This window comes from Mytilus galloprovincialis, chromosome 13 (genome assembly GCF_965363235.1).
Source record: "Mytilus galloprovincialis chromosome 13, xbMytGall1.hap1.1, whole genome shotgun sequence".
In the NCBI taxonomy this organism is placed as follows: domain Eukaryota; kingdom Metazoa; phylum Mollusca; class Bivalvia; order Mytilida; family Mytilidae; genus Mytilus; species Mytilus galloprovincialis.
In genome coordinates, this window is record NC_134850.1 from 27,704,034 (window position 1) to 27,719,166 (window position 15,133).

Sequence of the window (15,133 nt, forward strand, 5' to 3'; positions counted from 1 at the left end):
AGTGAAATAAAACTTACAGAGACATGGCAAACACAAAAACCGACAAATTAAGCGAAACAAGTCCGCAAGACATTAACTAGAAAAAAAAGTAAAATCCCAAAAATACTGAACTCCGATCGCGAGGAAAACTAAAAACGGAAATTTTCGAATCAAATGGAAAAATCAAAAAGTCAAACACATCAAACGAATGGACAACAACTGTCATATTCCTGACTTAGAAAACTTAAGATTCAACAACACAAACCCATCCAAAAAACCATGTGTGATTCAAAATGAATATATAGTGCTTGCTACACAACCGACACCATTCGTTTTGCATACAAGTACAATTTAAAACAATTCCATTGATATCCGTTATTTTACCATCTAAAAATATACAAAGTAATATCCGTTATTTTACCATCTAAAAATATACGAAGTAATATCCGTTATTTTACCATCTAAAAAATATACGAAGTAATGTCCGTTATTTTACCATCTAAAATATACGAAGCAATATCCGTTATTTTACCATCTAAAAATATACGAAGTAATATCCGTTATTTTACCATCTAAAAATATACGAAGTAATATCCGTTATTTTACCATCTAAAAATATACGAAGTAATTGTGGTCACGACATTTGATATATATTCGGGTTCATTTTCGGCATAGATATTAAATTATGGTTAACCAAACCATTATGGCGTCCAAAAATTTGTTGGATGTATTATCGTCAATTCACCAATGGCTTCTTTGTTTTCATCAAATGTATCAAGGAAGTCAATCAATGATAGGAATGAATTTATCAGAAATAACAGGTTTGAAATCGGTCGCTCTTGCATATAATATCTAGGGAAGACAAATAATCCAGATGTATATGTATATACGTTAGCCATCATTCATTTTAATGGAATTAGTTAAACGTAAATAAAATTAATATAAGTAGATGTGATAACGGATGTACAACCTGTACAACCTAAATTGTACATTTATCAGTAAAAAACAGATTCGAATAGATAACTGGTTAAATAAAGAGCGTCGTTTGACTATGTTGATTTTTGTGGTACGAAACCTTGCCTTGTCGGAATGCAGACATGAAATATGATGCCGTGTTAGCCTCACGATCTAACCATTCAACAACCCTTCCAACGATTCTTTTATAGTCATAAGAGTGAATTGCTGCACTAGATTTTTTGTTTTAAATTTCTACCATCGTCAAGTTTCACCCCTTTACAACCTAGTCAGATTTATTCTGATTTTTTTTTTATTCTCAATGGTTAAGAGATTTAATTTGTTAATATTTGTGCATGAGGTTTAACTGATTGGTTATTCTATTTGATGGTGTTTGCTTGTTTGTTTATTTTGGGTTTGGGTTTTTTTTTAGGAGAAGGGGTTACACAACACAGGTATATTTTTGTCAACTGTGTCACTCGTAGTTGGTAATAAAGTGCTTTGATATTGTAAAATCATTTCAGTTAGGATTGTAGGCTTTCAGGATTTTAAATAAAATCGTTAACGAATTGAAGTTCTTGTACTTTGTTTAATATCAATTTAGTGACGACATACAGGGTGTGTTTGGATATAAGCCTGAGGTTTATACACAAAATATCAAACCATAGGTACCTATGGGTAACCATAGGGCGCCTCAGGCGTATATCCAAACACACCCTTAAATACAAAACAATTGTAACACTAAGCTGCATACATGGTTATTATGATATATTTACAGTTTTTGATAATAAGATAATTCGTTTACATGTCTGTATTCACACATATTGGCGCATGCGGGCATTTAATCATAATTAGCAGACAGCAAAAACCGGTCTTTTTGCACGCCTGCGTAACTACCCACATGCGTCAACATGTATTTGAATAATGAACATTCGAGCACGTATTATGAAACGCTGTGGATTTTTTTGCTTTCATTATAGACGATCGAAATCTAATAACTTTATTGTTTCATTCTCTTTCAGACACCTCTATGATTGTTTCATTTAAAAGTTTAAAAGCACTTTCTCTACCATGTTGTCCTTCCTTATAGTTGGTTTGTTTTGCAGTTGAATTATTGTGTGAAACCTGTAAAATAAAACAGATTGAATTATACTTTGTGCTTTTTTTGTTAACAGTTCAAATTTTCAGCGGTAAGTGTAATTATCGCAGTCCAGATAAATCAACTCCATTTAAAGGCACAAATACGTTTTAATTTTATTTTTTTTTTAAACCTGAGCAAGTTTGTTTTTTTATTTCTTTATTTTTCATTATTTGTTTTCTCTTCAACCTAATGCTGTCTAGAGTACTCTGTGAAATTGATACTAGAAACATGTGATCATTTTTAAGATCCAACATTTGTGTTTGTCGGTACGTACATTTGTGGGTGTTAATTTGCTGTTGTCAGTCAGTTGTAGTCATTAGTGCCTTTATAAATCAACCCTTATTAGATATGTGTTACAAAAACGTACCAAACTACCGTTCTTTGGTCCCTCTAAACAACGTCAACCCCTCTTAACTACTTTGTACTTACCGATAATGAGAAACTAAGGTCAAACCTTTCTGATGGATTCGTTCGAAAGAAAAACCATAGGAATATGCTGAAACCCGTCAAAAACACACACCCGCAAAAGATACCAACAAATATCGGGTTGTTTTCAAAAGCTATAATGTCAAAAAAATCTTCATTCTGTGTTGAATTAAAGGTATTGATATCGTCTGTGTAAAATGTAACTGAAATGAAAACAAGATATTGAAGAAAAAAATACATACTTTGTTATTTATATTAACAATTACATATTAACGTCTCTTGTTTAACCGTAGCATAATCGAATACTAGTATCAAAATATTTCACTACAATGATAAATTAGAATTTGATAAAATTTACATTAGTTCCAGAAATTAGAATCCATTAAGATTTACATTTTTTTAAACTAAGCAGACAACTACAACAAATAATTTAAACTTCACCAGGGCCATTTAAATTTCTATAATAATAATTGATCAATCAGTCAATGGATACAAGCACTTCAGCTTTATTGTTATACATACTTCTGTTTTCGACTTATGAGTTTGACTATATTTTTGGTGACTTTTGCCTTGGCATGTATTTTGATGTTGTTTCTTAAATGTATTGTTTATGGCTTTGAATACAAATTAAAGAATAGGTCTGCGCGCCGCGCTTAAAAATGCCACTGAAATCTTATGGCTGAAAAAGAGCTGAATTGTTTTTGGTTGTACTTTTCGGTATCCACACGAAAAATTTGCTATTGTCGTGTTTATTTGTCAGATGTTCGAGTAAATAAAGATAGAATACGTTTTCAAAGAAATTCTAGTGTGAATATTGTTTTTTATTTAACCCTATGAATTGAATACATTCAGGGGAAATAGCCTCTTAAGCTCAGAACACCTTTTAGCAATTACGGAAATTATAAAATCGTTTCATATAACCGTGCGTACGACTGTATTAGTGTCAATCTACTCATAATGATGTTAAATTCTTCAATAAACTATCGGCGGTATATAAATGTTGTCTGTACGACAAAGTGTTATCGTCTTCGTCTCCTTATGTTTGACGAATACATCGTTTACTTATCTCTATCAGTAAAAATCAAGACAAAATTACTTTTTATATTTTTCAAGATTTTAAAATTGCATTTTGGAAACATGTGAAGAACATTACCTTCCAGAGTACCGTTGGCTGCTTCGTCTATTTGTTGCATTTTAAAGGAAGAACGAATAATATTGTTGTTGTTGTTGACTACTTCAAAATCAAAATATTCTATAATAGAAAAAGAAGAAAACTATGTACAATTAAAAAGTTGAGCCGATGTTAGACACGATAAAAGTAGCCGTTATACATACACCATATGAATTTGTTTGAAATAGTTTTGTTAATCAAAATTGTTTTCTGTTTTGATTAAGTTTTTCAAGAAAAAATACATTTAAGTCAATAGATATAACCAATATTATATGAACATAAAAGAAAGAATTGAGGAACGAAAATAAAGATCAATTAAAGTCATTATTTCGGTTTGAATCGAATGGTAACATGCTACAAGCCATATTTAGAATACCATTGATAGTGTAATTGCTGATAAATATCAAATCAACATTTTTGAAATTTCTTTAAAACGTTCTTTATCGAACTGTAAACAACATACCTTCTATATTCTTTTCGTGATTAACGAGTTTCTGTAGACTGGCACTGTGCTTCAAAAGACTCAATATACTGAATATTTAATGAAACAATCTGCAATGTGTATAGTAGTCAGCCACCCACGTTTTATTACTACAAAATAAAACTGTGAGAAAATGGGCGTCGAAAAACATGTTCTTAACTTCAAATAGGTGTTGAGGTTTGACAAATATTAACAAGTTTACCATATATTAAACTTTAATTAACAAGAATTCTAATTAACACATTGCCATTTATAGGCATTGGCTTGGCTGAGGTTTGACTGAACCAGATGCGAGTTTCGACAATAAATGTCTTCTCAGTAATGCACAATAAGATGAACATTCGCATTTAGGAAATGGTATGCATATCTAATTCAATACAAAGATCCGAATCCAAGTAATCGATTAAGAAGACAAACAAAACCTGTGTGAATTGCCTGAACTTCAAAGGAGCGAGAACAATTGTATCAATACCATAAACATCTCCAGCTTCATATAAAAAATACGATGTTTTAAATTCACCATCCGCCATGTAAATACGCATCATATCATCAGAAAGACAAAGTCAAAATAAAAGTGAAGCGACTTAGTCTGCTAAAAGTACCATTCTTGTTTCTTAAGATTTAAGAGAGGTTTAGGAATTAATGGTATACACATCATATTAGAGTAGGTAGTTACTCAACCGTGTGACTCTCCCGAAATTAATGTAATTAATTTAGACACAGTTACGTGGAGACATTTGGCGGGCCGCGTGAAATGAGATTTTTATCATTAGTGTGTTTGTCGGTTTCTAGAAGAGGATGCTGCTCTATTTTGGTTCGTTGATATTTAAACGTACATTAAACAGATCTATGATTGTATAGGATTTTTTTATGAATAAGCCTTGAGTGTCTCTTGAATCTATATTAATTTTGTTATGTTTATTAGTTAAGATTAAATACTAGTATTTCATCAAGTTTAAAATCAGTTTTCAAATGGTTAAAAGCAAACTTAAACGGTATTTGAAGGCTTTATCTAGGGGATGGGAAAAACATAAATGTCATGGCACGACAAATCTTTGGCATCATTTGGGTTTTTAAAAATATGAGGCATAAATCATCATAGGTTTTATGATTCTAAATTGTATATAGAAACTCACCGGCTTCATACGACCTTCATACTCAAGGAGTGCTTTCTTTGATATTTAGAAGTGTAGGATGGAATTCATGTGTCAAGTCTTTGACGTGTCGAACGTTTAACGAACACGTGTTTCAAAAAAACAATAGAAAATACTTAAGGCAGCAGTGATAACGAGGTCAGCTGCATAACATCGCTGAACATGTTCATGAACCAATGTTCTCCTATTGTATCAATAACTGGTTATATTTGCTGCACTTAAAAAAAATATCATCCCTTGCTCTTCAAAGAAAAGTAATATCGATGGGGTCTTCAAGGTACTTATGATTATGAAAACTCGCTAACTAGTCTTTAATTTGAAAAAATTTTTACCCAATATGTGTCATACCAGTAAACAAGTGTATGTATTAGCATTAACAATTAGGATATTTTATTAAGTATGATTTGCACCGTCATGTACGAAGTTCACACGCAACATTTTTTTAAGTTATGATTTATTGGATCGTATTGTGAAGCAAATGAATACTTTTCTATTTACTTATGGGATATCACAATTCGTTTGATTTGTTGGAGCTTTCTGTCATTTTTCGTCGAGAATTTCCTTTTAAAATTTTCCTCGGAGATCGTTTTTTTTTCTCGAATACACGAGCGAATGCTTGCGCTTATCTGAATTTGAGTAACCGTAGCCAGTTGATGCCCAAATTTTGTTGCTTTGTTAGTAAAATAAAAATCTTGATTAAAATCAAAACACGAAAGAATTGCATGAAACCTAAAGAAGAGACATCGCATGCATCCAAAATAAAATCTCCTAGTATGCATCACATAAGTGATTAATTTTATGTCATCCCCGCCAAATAGACAAAGCATATAACTATATATCAAATTTAAAGCGTTATTATCCATTACTCTACTAGAAACTGACTTAATACGACCTTTCTATTCAACGAGTGCTTTCTTTGGTATTTTGAAGTTTGGTGTGTAATTCATGTGTCAAGCCCTTGACGTTTCGAACTTTTAACGTACACGTGTCTCGAAAATCAATAGCAAATACTTAAGGCAACAGTGATAACGAGGTCAGTTGCATTACACCGCAGCACATGTTCATGAACCAATGTTTTTCTATTGTATCAATAACTTGTTATATTTGCTGCACTTAAAAAAAATATGAACCTGCTCTTCAAAGGAAAGTAATATCGTAAAGGTCTTGAAGGTATTAACAGTTATGAAAACTCGCTTTCTAATCTTTAATTTGAAGATAAAAAAAAAACAGTTTTTTTTACCCAATATGTGTCATACCAGTCGATAAGTGTATGTTTTAGCTTTAACAATTATGATATTTTATTAAGTATGATTTGCACTGTCATGTACGAAGTTAACACTCAACATTTTTTTAAGTCATGATTTATTGGATCGTATTGTGAAGCAAATGAATACTTTTCTATTCACTTATGGGATATCACAATTCGTTTGATTTGTTGGAGCTTTTTGTCATTTTGTGTCGAGAATTTCCTTTTAAAATTTTCCTCGGAGATCGTTTTTTTGTTGTTCTTCTTTTTTCTCGAATACACGAGCGAATGCTTGCGCTCATCTGAATTTGAGTAACCGTAGCCAGTTGATGCCCAAATGTTGTTGCTTTGTTAGTAAAATAAAAATCTTGATTAAAATCAAAACACGAAAGAATTGCATGAAACCTAAAGAAGAGACATCGCATGCATCCAAAATAAAATCTCCTAGTATGCATCACATAAGTGATTAATTTTATGTCATTCCCGCCAAATAGACAAAGCATATAACTATATATTAAATTTAAAGCGTTATCATCCATTACTCTACTAGAAACCGACTTAGTACCTTTCTATTCAACGAGTGCTTTCTTTGGTATTTTGAAGTTTGGTGTGTAATTCATGTGTCAAGCCCTTGACGTTTCGAACTTTAAACGTACACGTGTCTCGAAAAACAATAGCAAATACTTAAGGCAACAGTGATAACGAGGTCAGTTGCATTACATCGCTGCACATGTTCATGAACCAATGTTTTCCTATTGTATCAATAACTTGTTATATTTGCTGCACTTAAAAACAAATATGAACCTGCTCTTCAAAGAAAAGTAATATCGTAGGGGTCTTCAAGGTACTTATGGTTATGAAAACTCGCTAACTAGTCTTTAATTTGAAAAAAACTGTTTTTTTACCCTATATGTGTCATACCAGTAAACAAGTGTATGTATTAGCATTAACAATTAGGATATTTTATTAAGTATGATTTGCACTGTCATGTACGAAGTTAACACTCAACATTTTTTTAAGTCATGATTTATTGGATCGTATTGTGAAGCAAATGAATACTTTTCTATTTACTTATTGGATATCACAATTCGTTTGATTTGTTGGAGCTTTCTGTCATTTTGCGTCGAGAATTTCCCTTTAAAATTTTCCTCGGAGATTGTTTTTTTTTTTTCTCGAATACACGAGCGAATGTTTGCGCTTATCTGAATTTGAGTAACCGTAGCCAGTTGATGCCCAAATTTTGTTGCTTTGTTAGTAAAATAAAAATCTTGATTAAAATCAAAACACGAAAGAATTGCATGAAACCTAAAGAAGAGACATCGCATGCATCCAAAATAAAATCTCCTCGTATGCATCACATAAGTGATTAATTTTATGTCATTCCCGCCAAATAGATAAAGCATATACCTATATATTACATTTAAAGCGTTATTATCCATTACTCTACTAGAAACTGACTTAATACGACCTTTCTATTCAACGAGTGCTTTCTTTGGTATTTTGAAGTTTGGTGTGTAATTCATGTGTCAAGCCCTTGACGTTTCGAACTTTTAACGTACACGTGTCTCGAAAAACAATAGCAAATACTTAAGGTAACAGTGATAACGAGGTCAGTTGCATTACATCGCTGCACATGTTCATGAACCAATGTTTTTTCTATTGTATCAATAACTTGTTATATTTGCTGCACTTAAAAAAAATATGAACCTGCTCTTCAAAGAAAAGTAATATCGTAAAGGTCTTGAAGGTATTAACAGTTATGAAAACTCGCTAACTAATCTTTAATTTGAAGATAAAAAAAAAAACAGTTTTTTTTACCCAATATGTGTCATACCAGTCGATAAGTGTATGTTTTAGCATTAACAATTATGATCTTTTATTAAGTATGATTTGCACTGTCATGTACGAAGTTAACACTCAACATATTTTTAAGTCATGATTTATTGGATCGTATTGTGAAGCAAATGAATACTTTTCTATTCACTTATGGGATATCACAATTCGTTTGATTTGTTGGAGCTTTTTGTCATTTTGTGTCGAGAATTTCCCTTTAAAATTTTCCTCGGAGATCGTTTTTTTGTTGTTCTTCTTTTTTCTCGAATACACGAGCGAATGCTTGTGCTCATCTGAATTTGAGTAACCGTAGCCAGTTGATGCCCAAATTTTGTTGCTTTGTTAGTAAAATAAAAGTCTTGATTAAAATCAAAACACGAAAGAATTGCATGAAACCTAAAGAAGAGACATCGCATGCATCCAAAATAAAATCTCCTAGTATGCATCACATAAGTGATTAATTTTATGTCATTCCCGCCAAATAGACAAAGCATATAACTATATATTAAATTTAAAGCGTTATCATCCATTACTCTACTAGAAACCGACTTAGTACCTTTCTATTCAACGAGTGCTTTCTTTGGTATTTTGAAGTTTGGTGTGTAATTCATGTGTCAAGCCCTTGACGTTTCGAACTTTTAACGTACACGTGTCTCAAAAAACAATAGCAAATACTTAAGGCAACAGTGATAACGAGGTAAGTTGCATTACATCGCTGCACATGTTCATGAACCAATGTTTTCCTATTGTATCAATAACTTGTTATATTTGCTGCACTTAAAAACAAATATCAACCTGCTCTTCAAAGAAAAGTAATATCGTAAAGGTCTTGAAGGCACTAATAGTTATGAAAACTTGCTAACTAGTATTTAATTTGAAGAAAGATTTTTTTACCCAATAAGTGTCATACCAGTCGATAAGTGTATGTATTAGCATTAACAATTATGATATTTTATTAAGTATGATTTGCACTGTCATGTACGAAGTTCACACGCAACATTTTTTTAAGTTATGATTTGTTGGATCGTATTGTGAAGCAATTGAATACTTTTCTATACAAATATGGGATATCACAATTCGTTTGATTTGTTAGAGCTTTTTGTCATTTTGTGTAGAGAATTTCTGTTTAAAATTTTCCTCGCGCTTATCTGAATTAGAGTAACCATGGCCTAGGCAGTTGATTCCCAAATTTTGTTGCTTTGTTAGTTAAATAAAAACCATGATTAAAATCAAAACATGAAAGAATTGTATGAAACCTAAAGAAGAGACATTGCATGCATCCAAAGTTAAATCTCATAGTATGCATTACCTAAGTGATTAATTTTATTTATTCCCGCCAAATAGACAAAGCATATAAGCAGAAATTATTATAGAACAATAACACACCGACAAAGCCACGTCAAAAGTAAATTCACAAAAATACTGAACTCCGAGAAAAAAAATTCTAAACGGACAGTCCTTAATCAAATGGCAAAATCAAATGACACGGTACATGCATTTTTAAACGTAGAAAATGGTGGATGGAACCTGGTTTTACAGCGCTAAACCTCGCACTTGTACGAATAACGCATCAAATTCCAGTTTATTAACAATAATGAGTGAACAAAACAAAGACACAATACAGGTACAGCAGCAACACTAACCCAACCAAAAACTGGGGGCTGATCTACCACCCGTCGTGTTGCTCATGATATTACAAAGCCGATAAATAGTCTATTTTAATAGGTCACATTCGCGAAAAGGGAATGGATACCACAAAAAACAGACTAAACATTTCATTTCGAGGCCTTTTATAGCTGACTATGCGATATGGGCTTTGCTCATTGTTGAAGGCCGTGCAGTGACCTATAGCTGTTTATTTCTGTGTCATTTTGGTCTCTTGTGGACGGTTGTATAGGTACCGCTAATTCAGTCTGGTAAAAAAGAACATTGATAACGAAGTACATATTTGAAATGACATAGATAATAAGCAGAGCTTTCAAATCGTCAAAAAGTTAAATATTTTGATAATATTTGGGAATCAAATAGAAATTTGCCTAAACTTTCTTTTGAAAAAAAGGAAGAATTTTAAAACAGGATGGCATATTTGACCGGTCATTCAGATCAAAAGTATGGCTTTCTGAATTACACAACTTCTAGGGACCAGTGCCTTCTAGTGTGCAATTAAAGATATGTTGGTGTTTTCAGCACGAGTCAAGATAAGACCTTGCTGGCAATAATTCTTAGGGATTTATCTCTTTTAAAATGTCGACAAAACTGTAATTTTCATGATAGGAAAAAACTTTGCATAATGTGAGTCTAAGCAACAACAAAAGAAGGTTAAGCATGAATATTCATTGCATTACAGATTCTCATTTTTATCAAAGAACTCACAGCCTTCACCAACCCACATAAAGAATTCTTATGTTCTTCTCCTGTTTTCGTTTTGTTCATTAGCTTGCTTAATCGACAATTGAACCCTTTGGTACTCAAAAGCAGTGTATCGAATATTCGAGTTCAGACCACGGTATGACGGCTCTTTTGCGAACACGTTGTAAATGTTTAGAAAACCAGTTATTCCGTAAGAAACTGCAATTTATCTAAATTATAAATATTTGTGGTCTTTACAATCTAAAATCATATTTGTAAAGCCATTTTCTTCAAATATATTATGAACTGAATATATTTATTTCATTTAAAAAGTGTATATCATATTCCTTTGTTTTGCATTAAAGATTAAAGGTTTTCAAGATACAAAACGTTAGTTTAAACCGCTAACTAGTCAGAGTTCGGTCACATTTGATATCGACAAAACGAACCTAAAACAATTATAATTCATTGTTTGTCACACCAATCGACAGGTGTATTCTTTAATATTAATTTTTATGATATTGTAATAAGTACGATTTTTGCCTACATGTATGAGGTTCTACCATAATTGTTCAAAGGTAATTTAATAAAGAGAGGCATATGGCGTGGATGCATTTGAAAAGTGTGAGTGAACGAATTAAACGTATTTTTTTACATTTTTTTTCAATTGTCAAAACAAACAATTTACTGTAACAATCAAAACAAGAGGGAATCACATGAACTTCAAATGGAACTACAGCAGCGTCATCTGAATTTTTCAAAAAGCTAAGGATTTTCCTATCCCAGGCATAGATTACCTTAGCCGTATTTGGCACAACTTTTTGGAATTTTAGATTCTCAATGCTCTTCAATTTTGTACTTGTTTGGCTTTATAAATATTTTGATATGAGCGTCACTGATGAGTCTTATGTAGATGAAACGCACGTCTGGTGTACTAAATTATAATCCGGGTACTTTTGATAATTATCTACTACTGATAAGTGTGCGTTGTCCGCCATTATTATTCAAACTCAGTAAAAACTTTACAATAGGGAATAGGACACAATCCGAATTTACAAGACAAAGTGACTTTACTTGTATCTTGTGATCTAAGACCAATATTGATGTCCCTATTGAAATAGGAAATTACAGATATGTCAACTGGACTGGAATCTAAAGATCTTAGACCAAAAGAAAATCGTGTTCCTAATAACAGGATCTGCTTACCCTTCCGGAGCACCTGAGATCACCCCTAGTTTTTTGGTGGGGTTCGTGTTGTTTATTCTTTAGTTTTCTATGTTGTTTCATGTGTGCTGTTGTTTGTTTGTCTTTTTCATTTTGAGCCATGGCGTTTTCAGTTTGTTTTAGATTTATGAGTTTGACTGTCCCTTTGGTATCTTTCGTCCCTCTTGAGACAACAAAACATCGTACCGTCCTTCCAGTTCATAATGTGACGGTGAAACTTATTATGTAGTGTTGGTTTCATCGTTCTTCTATGATCAAAAATAATAAAACCACGTGATTCTAAAAATACAAAAATATAAGTTTAAATAACACAATAAAGACGACAGTAGTTTAGCGTTGGTCAAATCTTCAAAATCCATTTGGACGAAACCAATCACGGTAGCAAAATATAAAATAACAAAACATAAACAAACTCCGAGGAAAATTCAAAACGCAAAGTCCGTAATCAAGTGGCTCAATCAAAATCTTAAACACCTCAAACGAAAGCATAACAACTGTCATATTCTTGACTTGAAACAGGCAATTTCTTGTGTAGAAATCTGAAACTTCTGAAATTGAATTTCAAAGCGAGTACAATTGATGAATCCACAGGTTAGTGGTAAAAACAGACCAAACAACTTGACTAGACTAAGTATCTTAAATTTGTAACCGGGAAAACCTGTTGCTTATAAGTTGCGACACAACTAAACTGAATAGAATCCGTTCAGTTATTGCAACAATGTTTTTAATTTAAATATATTTTGTAGTTGGCTCACTGACGATCATCCCAAATTTCAAGATCTTTTATAAATTAATCAAGGAAAATTCATCAAAGAAAATATTCTCTTAGGTAACGCCCAAAAACTGTATGAATCAAGTGTTTGGTCAATAGTGTATTTCACTTTGGTTTTTATGTTTTATGCCATGTTGATATGGGTAGTACTTCGTGCAAACTATCTCCCCATTACACAGTATTAGATTTTATTCGTGAAAAGGGAAGCCATTGTATGAATGAAGTTAATTTAGGTCTTGAAAATCGATTAATTTAACCAAATAGCATCATTGCGAAGCTTATGCCTTTTATCCCTTAAGAACTATTTCCAGTTCGGTTGTCATGGGAAATTTTCAAATTCTAAAACAATACTTAAATTATCAATATAGTTTAAAATTACGAAAAATAACTCCTAGAAAAATCAAAACGGATTGTCCGTAATCAAATGGCATTATAAGCTCAAACACATTAAAAAATAGACAAAAACTGTCATATTCCTTATATCAAAAATGTATGGTGGTTTGAACCTGGTTTTATAGCTAGATAAACCTCTAACGTGCATGCTAGTCGCATACAAATCCATTATATTGACACCGATGTGTGAACAAAACAAACAGACATAATAAATAAAAATGTCACAATAGGGATACAGCAGTCAACATTGTGTTATTACTTTAATCACTTTAACAAACAAACAGTTTTATGAAAGTATGATACTAGACCCCTAACGGGAGGGATTGTGCTTGATATGCATATAATGAAGACATAATCTTCAATCAGTTTAATTGAGGTCTGGAGCTGGTATGTCAGTTAACTGCTAGTAATCTGTTGTTATTTATGTATTATTGTCATTTTGTTTATTTATTTTCTTTTGTTACATCTTCTGACATCGGACTCGGACTTCTCTTGAACTCAATTTTAATGTGCGTATTGTTATGCGTTTACTTTTCTACATTGGCTAGAGGTATAGGGGGAGGGTTGAGATCTCATTAACATGTTCAACCCCGCCGCAATTTTGCGCCTGTCCCAAGTCAGGAGCCTCTGGCCTTTGTTAGTCTGATTTTTAATTTGAGTTTCTTGTGTATAATTCGGAGTTTAGTATGACGTCCATTATCACTGTACAAGTATACATATTTTGAAGGGGCCAGGTGAAGGACGCCTACGGGTGCGGGAGTTTCTCGCTACATTGAAGATCCATTGGTGGCCTTCGGCTGTTGTCTGCTCTATGGTCGGGTTGTTGTCGCTTTGACACATTCCCCATTTCCCTCTTCAATTTTAAATGTGTAACAAAGTAACACAAAAAGACATTCAGACATAGCAAATTAGAAAATATGAAAACAAGGTTACAAAAATATGGTATAGAATATCTTATATGCCTACATTTTAATGCCTCACTGGAAAGGTATACCCCTTGACCCATATATTTTATTCTTGGCACGGTGCGTTATAAAGTTATCATACAAACATATAGCCAAATGTTTAAATGCATAAATTATAGAACCGAGATGATGTATCAAATACCTTTGCTTTATACCTTTTTAAGCCGTAAAATTCGACTCAAACACGCCGGGGGAAAAGGGGAGCTCGACTTTCTCTTTTCAAAGAAATGTTTGCTAATTACTGGGATTTAAAAACAAAAAATGCTCACAGGGTAAGATATGTTTATTAATGCTATTCACAGATTACTCTGTGATCTCTCTGTGGAATTTTAGCTTATGCACAAACAAAAATCCACATGTATTTATGATTGACTGTTTTATGGAGATATGTCAATGATTTAAAAACTCACAGAGATCACGAAGTTCCATACTGTAAAGTAAGTATAAAAACGAATATATACGATGAAAAAGTCCGATATAATGCAGTTACATTAACTTAACTTGAAATCATTACGTCATACGTTTTTACGCCATCACGACTTGGTTGACCGTACTGGAATATCCATTTCACAGATAAAAACGGATATTTTCCTATATTCGTAGCAACAATGCCGTACCCCATCTTTAATATGACATACTGTATTAGACTTATAACCAGGTGTTAACAAACTATCACGATGGACACGACAGATGCTACATGTACAGCAAGATCTGTCTTTGTTTTCGGAGCACTTAAGGGGGTAGACCTTGGTTCAGGGAAATAACTCTTTAAATCAGTTATGCGTTTGTAAAATTCAAGTTTCGTCAATGAATTTTAAGCATTAACCTGAAGCAGATTGGTTCTAGAAATTTTAAGCATAAATTACTCTCTTGATTTTTCTATGATGTGCTAGCGTTTAAAGTTTACAAAAAGTCCTATTACAACCTTTACATTAAAAAAAAATCGTGCTAAGTCACGAAAGTCGAGCGCACCCTAGAAGGTATACTTGAATTGGTCCATATTTATATATATTTGTTTAAACCAATATCACGGTAGATATAGTGT

General features: G+C 32.5%; 1 long non-coding RNA gene across 1 annotated transcript; it reads right to left on the minus strand.

The window, feature by feature from the left end:
- Positions 1–1,502: 1,502 nt before the first annotated feature.
- On the minus strand, positions 1,503–4,257 carry LOC143057914 (uncharacterized). The gene is made up of 4 exons (XR_012972859.1): positions 4,135–4,257; positions 3,654–3,752; positions 2,504–2,703; positions 1,503–2,058 (listed from the first exon to the last, which is right to left on the minus strand). It is a non-coding gene; the product is annotated as an uncharacterized LOC143057914 (long non-coding RNA).
- Between the last annotated feature and the right edge of the window lie 10,876 nt (positions 4,258–15,133).